Source organism: Triticum urartu, chromosome 3, assembly GCF_003073215.2.
Source record: "Triticum urartu cultivar G1812 chromosome 3, Tu2.1, whole genome shotgun sequence".
NCBI lineage: Eukaryota > Viridiplantae > Streptophyta > Magnoliopsida > Poales > Poaceae > Triticum > Triticum urartu.
Window position 1 is genome coordinate 36,382,195 of NC_053024.1, and position 10,662 is coordinate 36,392,856.

Genomic DNA, 10,662 nt, shown 5'->3' on the forward strand with positions numbered 1-10,662 from the left:
AGCCCCATGTTGAACTTACTTGATTGCTTGGACTAACTGTGATCAAACAAGTCAGTGGTTTTGTAAACTGTGTCGCAAATCTCTTTTAGGTGATCTGTACTGGCCATTGTGGTATGTGCAGATTTTGCCGTACATCTCGAGACTAGTTTTTGTTCTTCTTTTCTTTGGGTTGGCCATCACGTGATTATCACCCGCAAAAAAAGGACTTTACGTGATTACATATGTTCCATGGTTAGCTCTCTTGCAAAATAATACAGTCACATGGTAACCGAAGTATGGCTTGGTGTTGATAAAAAAAAAAGTTTGATTCCCCGGGTTTTCCTATGGGGTAGAAATTTTAGAGATTTTGTACTACTGGAAGTTTCTTTTACAGCTTGTGTTATTATTGGATATAAATAGTCGTATATATCTCCACTTATTTTTTGGATGAGGCTGTTTATGCATGTAAACATGCTTTGCGATGACTAGTTTGGACGTGCGTGTTTCTTGGAAAGCATGGTGATACTGTAGGCCTGCATAACAATTTTATTCCGTATCTCTGAACAAAAAGTGCTAAACCTTACGTTTTTTAAACTTTGCATGAGCTGCTGAAAAAGGTGAGCTAATCTGAACAAGACCAACAGTTGAACGGTACAACTAGTCAATGGGGCCGATAGCTACAGAAGTGTGACATGACATGACAAGACGAAAATAGTAATGGCCAGTGGGCCAGCTCATGTCTTGGCACATCAATTATTGCTACCTTGAGGCCGACACTATACTGGAGTGGAGAGGGCCATAGCCATAGCCACAGCCTGCAGTGCATTTTCAGAGGAAGGGGGACGGCTCCAGTATGCTCCGATTGGATCCGGTAAGGAAACCTTAGAAATCTCAAGATTTTGTTGGTTCCATTCTTCTTCCTCGTCCTCTTCTTCAGTTAATCTCCGTCTGTATTCCTCTACTCTACTGCACACGCAGATCTCCTTTTGCAGCACTCTCATCACTCTAGTTACCGGTCTGCACCCAGGTATATACTATGTTCGATCTCAATGTTCTGCCCTTCTGGATCTGCACCACTGTGATTAACCGATAATCTTCTATTGTCTATTTTTACACTAGCTTGCGAGATAACTAGTGTTTTTTACGCAAGCAGGGGAGAGGTGCGTTGGTAACTAGTGTTGTGTGCTCTTGCTCCAGTCCTTTGCTCTTTCTTGGCTCCAGCATGCTATTATTGGATCTGGTAAGGCATCAGGAAATCAAGAAAATTAAGATTTTGCTAGTTCCATTCATCTTCTCCAGTTAACCTGAGTATTACCTCTACTGCACGCAGGGAAAGTTTCGTCTCGGTTGCTTGTGTTAGTCGCTCCTGTTGCTCCACCGGTCACTTATGCTTGAACTGATCCTGTGCCGCTCTCCTCGATCTCACAGCATCCTCAGCAGTGGCTTATCAGTCTAGTTACCACTTACCAGCATGTATTCAGGTATACATGGGCTCTCAGTGTTCTGCACTTCGGGATCTCTTACGCAATGTTAGTCCTTTTGTTCACTTGTTGATCGGTAATCTTCTATTTTGTATTGTAGGTGTAGCAGCATGGTTTTCTCTTGGTGATTGACCGTCGGAGTAAACTACATCTACAAAATGATCACTATTGATTCTTATATTGACGGTTTTTTCCGTATTTGAAGACTGGTTCGTAAGGTAAGACTTGCCATTATACTTCAGAGCTTGCAACTTTAATTTCATGACTACTACATGTAATAACTTATCATGATTTCTGGAAATCGATTTAGTGTTAAGATAGATCTGACAAATCATTTTAACTCAGTGTTAACATATATAACTGGATGATTTATCTGTAGGTTTTAACTCAGTGGAACATTTAGTCTATAGGCTGCTATGCAGCTGCCATCTGATGGTTATTCAACTGAGCAAAACAAACCAATAAATCATTTTAATATACAAAACTAAAACACATGTTAATTTGCAAACACAAAGAAGATAAAAGAACAGAATGCCAACTCAGGGATTTAGAGACCTCAATACTTGGCCTTACTCCCCTATTTGTATGTTGTATAGCTCCGGTATTCTAAATATATTAAATATCTTCTTCTATGCCAGTATATATCAGAAAGGCGGATGTCATTGTGAAAGCAATTAACATACCTTTGTATTTATTTTCAGGATTAACCTTTTGCCATTCTCCAAAACAAGCCACCCTGGTATTTTTTTGGTGGACCTCCCCCTTGTGCATGCAATTTCATTTGTTTGATGGCAGCCATTCTAGCATCTTTACTTGGATCATGTGCCAATAAGTTGAAAGATATCGTTATTGATGAAGCCATACTAATCCTAGGGGTGGAAAAAGATCTCGCAGAAGTGCTGTGACGAGTAGAACTAATACAGTGTTGCATATATGATGCTGAGAAAAGGAAGACAAAAGAGCAAGCAGTAAACAATTGGCTTGGTCAACTGAGAGATGTTATATATGATGTTGATGAAATCTTGGACGTGGCTAGATGTAAAGGAAACAAGCTGCTTCCTGATCACCCTTCATCATCATCAGGCAAATCAGTTGCATGTAAAGGCCTTTCAGTTTCAATTGTTTTTGCAACATCGGGCCACGTCGTGATGTTGCTGTTCGGTAGAAGCCTCAACAAGAAGATAGAGAACATTTTGCATGACAAGATATTTTTAACATTCAACAGTAGTACACAACCTACTGGAAATGGTTCAATGTGCAAAATGATAAGAAGTTCCAACCTTGTTGAGCCCAACCTTGTGGGAAAGGAGATCTTACATTCTAGCAGGAAGTTGGTGGACTTGGTGCTTGCGCACAAGGAAAATAAGTCTTACAAGCTTGCTATTGTTGGAACATGAGGAGTTGGTAAGACAACACTAGCTCAAAAAATATACAACGATCAGAAAGTAAAAGGAGGCTTCATGATACATGCATGGATTTGTGTTTCACAAGAGTACAATGGAGTAACCCTTCTCCGAAATATTGGTGTGCATCATGAGCAAGGTGAAACCATAGCAAAGCTGCAGAGAAAGATTGCAGAAATAATCAAAGGAAAGAGCTTCTTTATTGTTCTAGATGATGTGTGGCATTCCAATGTTTGGACGGATTTACTAAGAACTCCTTTAGATGACACAACTGCCGGAGTAACACTGATAACAACACGAGATGATCAAATTGCGAAAAGGATAGGCATAAAATATATCCATCCAGTTGATCTCATGTCAGTTGAGGTGGGATGGGAGCTACTTTGGAGGAGCATGAACATTGATGAAGAGAAAGAAGTGCTCAATTTACAGAACATAGGGATTGAGATTGTTTGTAAATGCGGCCGCCTCCCTCTTGCGATCAAGGTTACAGCTAGTGTTTTGGCAAGCAAAGATCTAACAGAGAATGAGTGGAAAAGGATTTTAAGCAAATATGCTTGCTCCCAGAGCACACTCTCCGATGAAATAGAAGGATCTCTGTATCTAAGCTATGATGAGTTACCACATCGTATGAAGCAGTGTTTCCTTTACTGTGCTTTGTACACTGAAGATTCTATCATTCACCGTGGTGTAGTTACCAGGTTATGGATTGCTGAAGGATTCGTTGAGGAGCAACAAGGCCAACTACTAGAAGACATAGCAGAAGAGTACTACTATGAGCTAATCCACCGGAATCTCCTCCAACCAGATAGCGTGCATTTTGACAAGGCTGAATGCAAAATGCATGACCTCTTAAGACAGCTTGCGTGCAATATATCAAGGGAAGAATGTTTTATTGGAGATGTTGAAACATTAAGGGGTGAAGCTATGTCAAAATTGCGACGTGTTACCGCTGTCAGTAAGAAGGATAAATTAATGCTACCTACTATGGATAAGGTGAAAGTTAAGGTTAGGACTTTACTGACTGTCCGTGGTCCACAGAGAATTGATGATACATTGTTCAAGAGATTTTTTCTTCTTCGCGTTTTGGTACTGAATTACTCACTTGTAAAAATAATTCCAGATTATAGAGGAAAATTGATACATCTGCGCCTACTTGATTTGAATTATACTGGCATTTCTTGCCTTCCAGAATCCATTGGCTCCCTGAAGAACCTTCAAGTACTGAGCTTGACTAATTGTGATACTCTGGACAGTCTTCCTTCCACGATGACCCAGTTGTGTAGTTTACGATGCCTTGATCTTGCTAGTACAAAAAATAGTAAGGTTTCAAAAGGGATAGGGAAACTGACGTTTCTCACTTATTTACGAGGATATTATGTTAGTGATGGAAGTGATAATGCTGCTGTACAAGATGGATGGGAGTTGGAGGAGTTGCGTTCTATGTCGCAGATAAGGCATCTTCTTCTGAAGAAATTGGAAAGAGCGGCTTATTTTAGTACAAATACATTGCTGATGGACAAAGAGCATCTAAAAGAACTAAGACTAACGTGTAGTGACCTTCAGGATGGATCATATTCACAAGAAGATGTTAGCAATATTGAGAATGTCTTTGAGCAGCTTGTTCTTCCATGCAACCTGGAAACTCTATATATTGCACGATTCTTTGGTCGGCGGTATCCCACCTGGTTTGGTACCACCTGTTTGTCTTCAATGATACATTTGTACCTAAGTGATATATGATCATGTGTGAATCTTCCACCGATTTGGCAGTTACCCAACTTGAAATATCTTAGAATTGATGGAGCACATGCAGTTACCAAGGTTGGACCTGAATTTGTTGGTTGCTGGAAGGGAGGTTCCATAAGCAATGAGTTAATTGCTTTCCCTAGACTTGAATGGTTGGTCATCAAGGATATGCCCAACTGGGAGGAGTGGTCTTTTTTTGAAGAAAAAGAAGAAGCAGAAGTTGCTACTACTAATGAAGGGACAGAAGATGCACAATCTGCAAGGTTCCAATTGCTGCCTCGTTTGGTGCTCTTGAAACTTGAAGGTTGCCCAAAGCTGAGGGCTCTTCCGCGACAGCTTGGAGAGGTCACCACCAGCTTGAAGCAGCTCAGATTAGATGGAACGAACAACTTGAAGGCTGTGGAGGACCTCCCAATGCTCTCTGAGCTCCTCCTAATCGAGAAATGTGAAGGCCTGGAGAGGATCTGCAACCTCCCTCAACTGTCCGAACTGTGTGTACATGGTTGTCCAAATTTAAGCCATGCAGAGGGGTTGGGCAGTTTTCAGCAGTTGGGGCTGGGCGAGGATATGCAAGAAGTCTCTTCCCGCTGGGTGTCTGGACTTCATAAGCAGCACCAACGACTTCATGGTGAAGACCTGGATGTCTACACGCTGTGTACCAGTTAGATGGCAATGAAAGCACAAGGTATGAACACTGCATATATATTGGTTGGGCATTTTGCTTTGTGTCTTTAATTGTGTGAACCATAATTTGTAGTCATACGACACAATTTTCTGCCTCTTCATATTGGATAGCTGCATAAATTGTAGTACATATTTGGCCATTATGCTTATGCAACAGAATTGCTTTGATCGATTGTGATTGTAGATGTCCGAGTGAGCATTAGTAGATGTCCATGGCAGCAGATTTCAGGCTTACAAGTTAGCAAGTGTTGTATAATACTGCCCTAATAAGTTGCTTATGTGTGTTCCATCTCTAAACCCATACTGTTACTTGGATTCTCCTAATCGTTCTCTTAGACTTTGCAAATTTGCTATCTTAATCTATTTTCTTTCCACATGTATGTACTGCCTACCTACACAAATGACCTCGAAACAGCCTCTTACAGAAATGTAGGGAAAGGCTGCGTACAATAGACCTAAAGTGGTCGGATCCTTCGCCGGACCCTGCGCAAGTGGGAGCTACATGCACCGGACTGCCCTTTATGTATGTACTTCCTACACTCATGCATGCTGGAATGCCACACGTTTGTCATCATTTTGTCCTTGCTTTGATGAACCTAGGAATACATTTCTTGCAATGAATACTTCGGTTTTATGTGCTTGTAACTGCTTCTGACTACTGTTTGTTCCCTAATTCAAACTCTATTCTGAATGAAATTGCAGCAGGATGGACGGGGGAAACGTGCGTGAGACATACTAAGCCTGTCAACGGTGAAGATGTGCAAGCACCCTGATCTACTGCAAGCTGGTGAAGGAAGCGTCATGTTTCTTTCTCTAAGGGCAAGTGCCCTGCCATGTATCAAATTTCTGTCTTGAAATTTTTTTTCTGAACTTTTGCCGGAGACCTTTGCTGTACTGAGAATGCGTAGCATGATTTCGGTCTTTGGATGTAACCAATGGATTTCGTTCTGAACTTGGGGCTGGAGGCCTTTGCTGTACTGAACCTGTAATGAACGTAACAGATGGTTTTCGTTTTGGCATGGTTGAATTCTTTGAATAGAAGTGACGAATTTTGTTTTATTTGTTTCAGAACTTGGGTCGGACTGTGAATCATATATAACCAATAATAGTGCATATATCCTGGTTGTTGCAGGAAGTGGTTGGTGGATGGCGATGTTGCTAAGCTGGCAGAGCTGCAGACTGAACATAGCACGGCGTGTGCGGTGCGGTGAATCTCGCTGTTGCTGAGCTGCAGACTGAACACGGCACGGCATGTGCATAAGATGCAAGATTTCAGCAAAGCATAGTTTACATAGCTTATGTAGCCTTTAGTGTTTTGCAAACTGCTCTTAAACCGCTGAACCAAACAGCACCAAATTTGGCAGACAAGTAGACACATGAGTTCTTGATATCCCCTCCAAATTTCAGCTCAATCGGACATCATTTACCTACCCAAACTGTTTGTCTCCCAAAACTACTCTGTTGTGAAACTGCAGCAGTCAGAGCTGACAAAACCACTCTCAAATCTGATGCTCCACTGACCCAATCCTCAAACCAGCTAACCAGATCGAAGTACTCAAAGTAAGGAACGAGCTAACCAAGTTTGGGATCGATCCAAGCACGTTTGAGCCTCCAACCACCAACTTGAACACTGTCTAGTCAGATGTAGCAAATCTAGACAGAACCTCTGCTTCTTCTTCTTCTTCCTCTCTCTCAGGTTGTGTTTTTTCTTGTGAGCTCTCTCTCTCTCTCGCTTTCACGAATGGCAGCCACCACCAGCGAGCGGTGGAGTGGCTAGGGTTTTCTTCTTGCTTCACTTCTCTTGGAAGCGCTCTCAACCGTTGGATGCAGCGCAGATCAATGGCTGACATGTGTTGGACTTATGGGCTGATGTTGGGTTGTCAACACACCTCCATGTGGAGGGACTTAGCCCAACAAACTCCCCCTCGCGACATCATGGAGGGTCTCATTGCCTTCCGGTAGCCATGCCAGCGATCCGACGACATACTTCAAATTTCTTCCTTGTCACCACTTTAGTCAACATATCAGCCCCATTGTCATTAGTGTGAACCTTCTCAAGTTGCATTTGCTTGGAATATAACACATCTCGAATCCAATGATAGCGGACTTCTATATACTTAGACCTTGAATGAAAACTTGCATTCTTACTCAAGTGGATAGCACTTTGGTTGTCACAAAACAACACATACTTGTCTTGCTTAAAACCAAGCTCACAAGCCAACCGTTTGAGCCACAATAGCTCTTTGCTCGCCTCTGTTATTGCAATGAATTCTACTTCAGTTGTATTCAATGCCACACACTTTTGCAACCTGCTTTGCCATGACACTGCTCCCCCTGCATAGGTAACCAAGTAACCTGAAGTAGACTTCCTTCTGTCAACATCTCTAGTGACACGTCTCCAACGTATCTATAATTTTTGATTGCTCCATGCTATATTATCTACTGTTTTGAATGTCTATGGGCTTGACTAACTTATTAACCCGGAGCCCAGTGCCAGTTTCTGTTTTTACCTTGTTTTAGGGTTTCGAAGAAAAGGAAAATCAAACGGAGTCCAATTGACCTGAAACTTCACGGAACTCATTTTTGGAAGGAAAGAAGCCCAGAAGACTTGGAGTGCACGTCGGGGGACCTACGAGGAGGCCACGAGGCAGGGGGCGCACCCACCCCCTAGGGCGCGCCCTTCATCCTCGTGGGCCCCTCGTGGCCCCCCTGACGTACTTCTTCCGCCTATATATCTCCATATACCCTAAAACTTCCGAAGAGCACAATAGATCGGGAGTACCGCCGCCAGAAGTCTCCATAGCCACCGAAAGCCAATCTAGACCCGTTCCGGCACCCTGCCGGAGGGGGAATCCTTCTCCTATGGCCATCTTCATCATCCCGGTGCTCTCCATGACGAGGAGGGAGTAGTTCTCCCTCGGGGCTGAGGGTATGTACCAGTAGCTATGTGTTTGATCTCTCTCTCTCTCGTGTTCTTGATTTGGCACGATCTTGATGTATCGCGAGCTTTGCTATTACAGTTGGATCTTATGTTTCTCCTTCCCCTCTTCTATCTTGTAATGAATTGAGTTTCCCCTTTGAAGTAATCTTATCGGATTGAGTCTTTAAAGATTTGAGAACACTTGATGTATGTCTTGCTGTGCGTACCTGTGGTGACAATGGGATACCACGTGATTCACTTGATGTATGTTTTGGTGATCAACTTGCAGGTTCCGCCCATGAACCTATGCATAGGGGTTGGCACACGTTTTCGTCGTGATTCTCTGGTAGAAACTTTGGGGCACTCTTTGAGGTTCTATGTGTTGGTTGAATGGATGAATCTGAGATTGTGTGATGCATATCGTATAATCATACCCACGGATACTTGAGGTGACATTGGAGTATCTTGGTGACATTAGGGTTTTGGTTGATTTGTGTCTTAAGGTGTTATTCTAGTACGAACTCTAGGGTTGTTTGTGACACTTATAGGAATAGCCCAACGGATTGATTGGAAAGCATAACTTTGAGGTGGTTTTGTACCCTACTATAATCTCTTCGTTCGTTCTCCGCTATTAGTGACTTTGGAGTGACTCTTTGTTGCATGTTGAGGGAGAGTTATGTGATCCAATTATGATATTATTGTTGAGGGAACTTACACTAGCGAAAATATGAACCCTAGGCCTTATTTACTATCATTGCAATACCGTTTACGCTCACTTTTATCACTTGCTACCTTGCTGTTTTTATTATTTCAGATTAGAAATACCTTTATCTACTATCCATATACCACTTGTTTCACCATCTCTTCGCCGAACTAGTGCACCTATACAATTTACCATTGTATTGGGTGTGTTGGGGACACAAGAGACTCTTTGTTATTTGGTTGTAGGGTTGCTTGAGAGAGACCATCTCCATCCTACGCCTCCTACAGATTGATAAACCTTATGTCATCCACTTGAGGGAAATTTGCTACTGTCCTACAAACCTCTGCACTTAGAGGCCCAACAACGTCCACAAGAAGAAGGTTGTGTAGTAGACATCAAGCTCTTTTCTGGCGTCGTTGCCGGGGAGGTGAGTGCTTGAAGGTATATATTTAGATCTTGCAATGGAGTCTTTTAGTTTCTTGTTTTATCACTAGTTTAGTTTATAAAAGAAAACTACAAAAATATGGAATTGAGTTTGTCTCATACGCTTCACTTTTTTAATATCTTTCGTGAGTATGATGGAAAGGATAATTGTGCTCAAGTGCTAGAAGAAGAAATCTATAAAATATTTGGAACAAAATATTTGAATGATGAGCATGACTGCAATCTTGTTAGTATAAATTCCTTGAATATCCATGATGCTAATGATATGCAAAGCCACAAGCTTGGGGAAGCTATGTTTGATGAAGATGATATTTTTTGTCCCCCAAGTTTTGATGAGCAAATTTATTATGATGAAAGCATGCCTCCTATCTATGATGATTATTGTGATGACACGTATGCTTTGAAGAATAATAAAAACAATTAACCTTGTCATCTTGATTTTAATTTTCAATCACATGATAGTTATTTTGTTGAGTTTGCTCCCACTAATATTCATGAGAAGAATTTTGCTTGTGTGGAGAGTAGTAAATTTTCTATGCTTGTAGATCATGAAAAGAATGCTTTAGGTGCTGGTTATATTGTTGAATTCATTCATGATTCTACTGAAAATTATTATGAGGGAGGAATATATGCTTGTAGGAGTTGCAATAATATCAAGTTTCCTCTCTATGTGATTAAAATCTTGAAGTTATGCTTGTTTTGCCCTCCTATGCTAGTTGATTATTGTTCCCATAAGGTGTTTGATCACAAAATCCCTATGCATAGGAAGTGGGTTATACTTAAATGTGCTAGTCATATTCTTCATGATTCTCTCTTTATGTTTCAATTCTTATCCTTTATGTGAGCATCATTGAAATCATCATGCCTAGCTAGGGGCCTTAAACGATAGCGCTTGTTAGGAGGCAACCCAACTTTATTTTTGTTCCTTTCTTTTGTTCCTGTTTAGTAATAAATAATTCATCTAGTCTCTGTTTAGATGTGGCTTTATGTGTTTAATTAATGTTTGTGCCAAGTAGAACCTTTGGGAAGACTTGGGGAAAGTCTTTGTGATCATGCTGTAAAAAACAGAAACTTTAGCGCTCACGAGAATTGCTACCATTTTTATTTGGAGAGTGCTATTTAGTTAATTCTTTTTGCAGATGATTATTAGACAAATTCCTCAGGTCCAGAAATTTATTTTAGAATTTTTTGGCTTCCATAAGTTTGCGTTAGTTACAGATTACTACATACTGTTCTGTTTTTGACAGATTCTGTTTTTCGTGTGTTGTTTGTTTATTTTGATGAATCTATGGCTAGTAA

General features: G+C 41.2%; 1 pseudogene; it reads left to right on the forward strand.

The window, feature by feature from the left end:
* Window positions 1–774: 774 nt before the first annotated feature.
* LOC125542598 lies at window positions 775–6,355 on the forward strand (annotated as a pseudogene).
* Window positions 6,356–10,662: the final 4,307 nt, after the last annotated feature.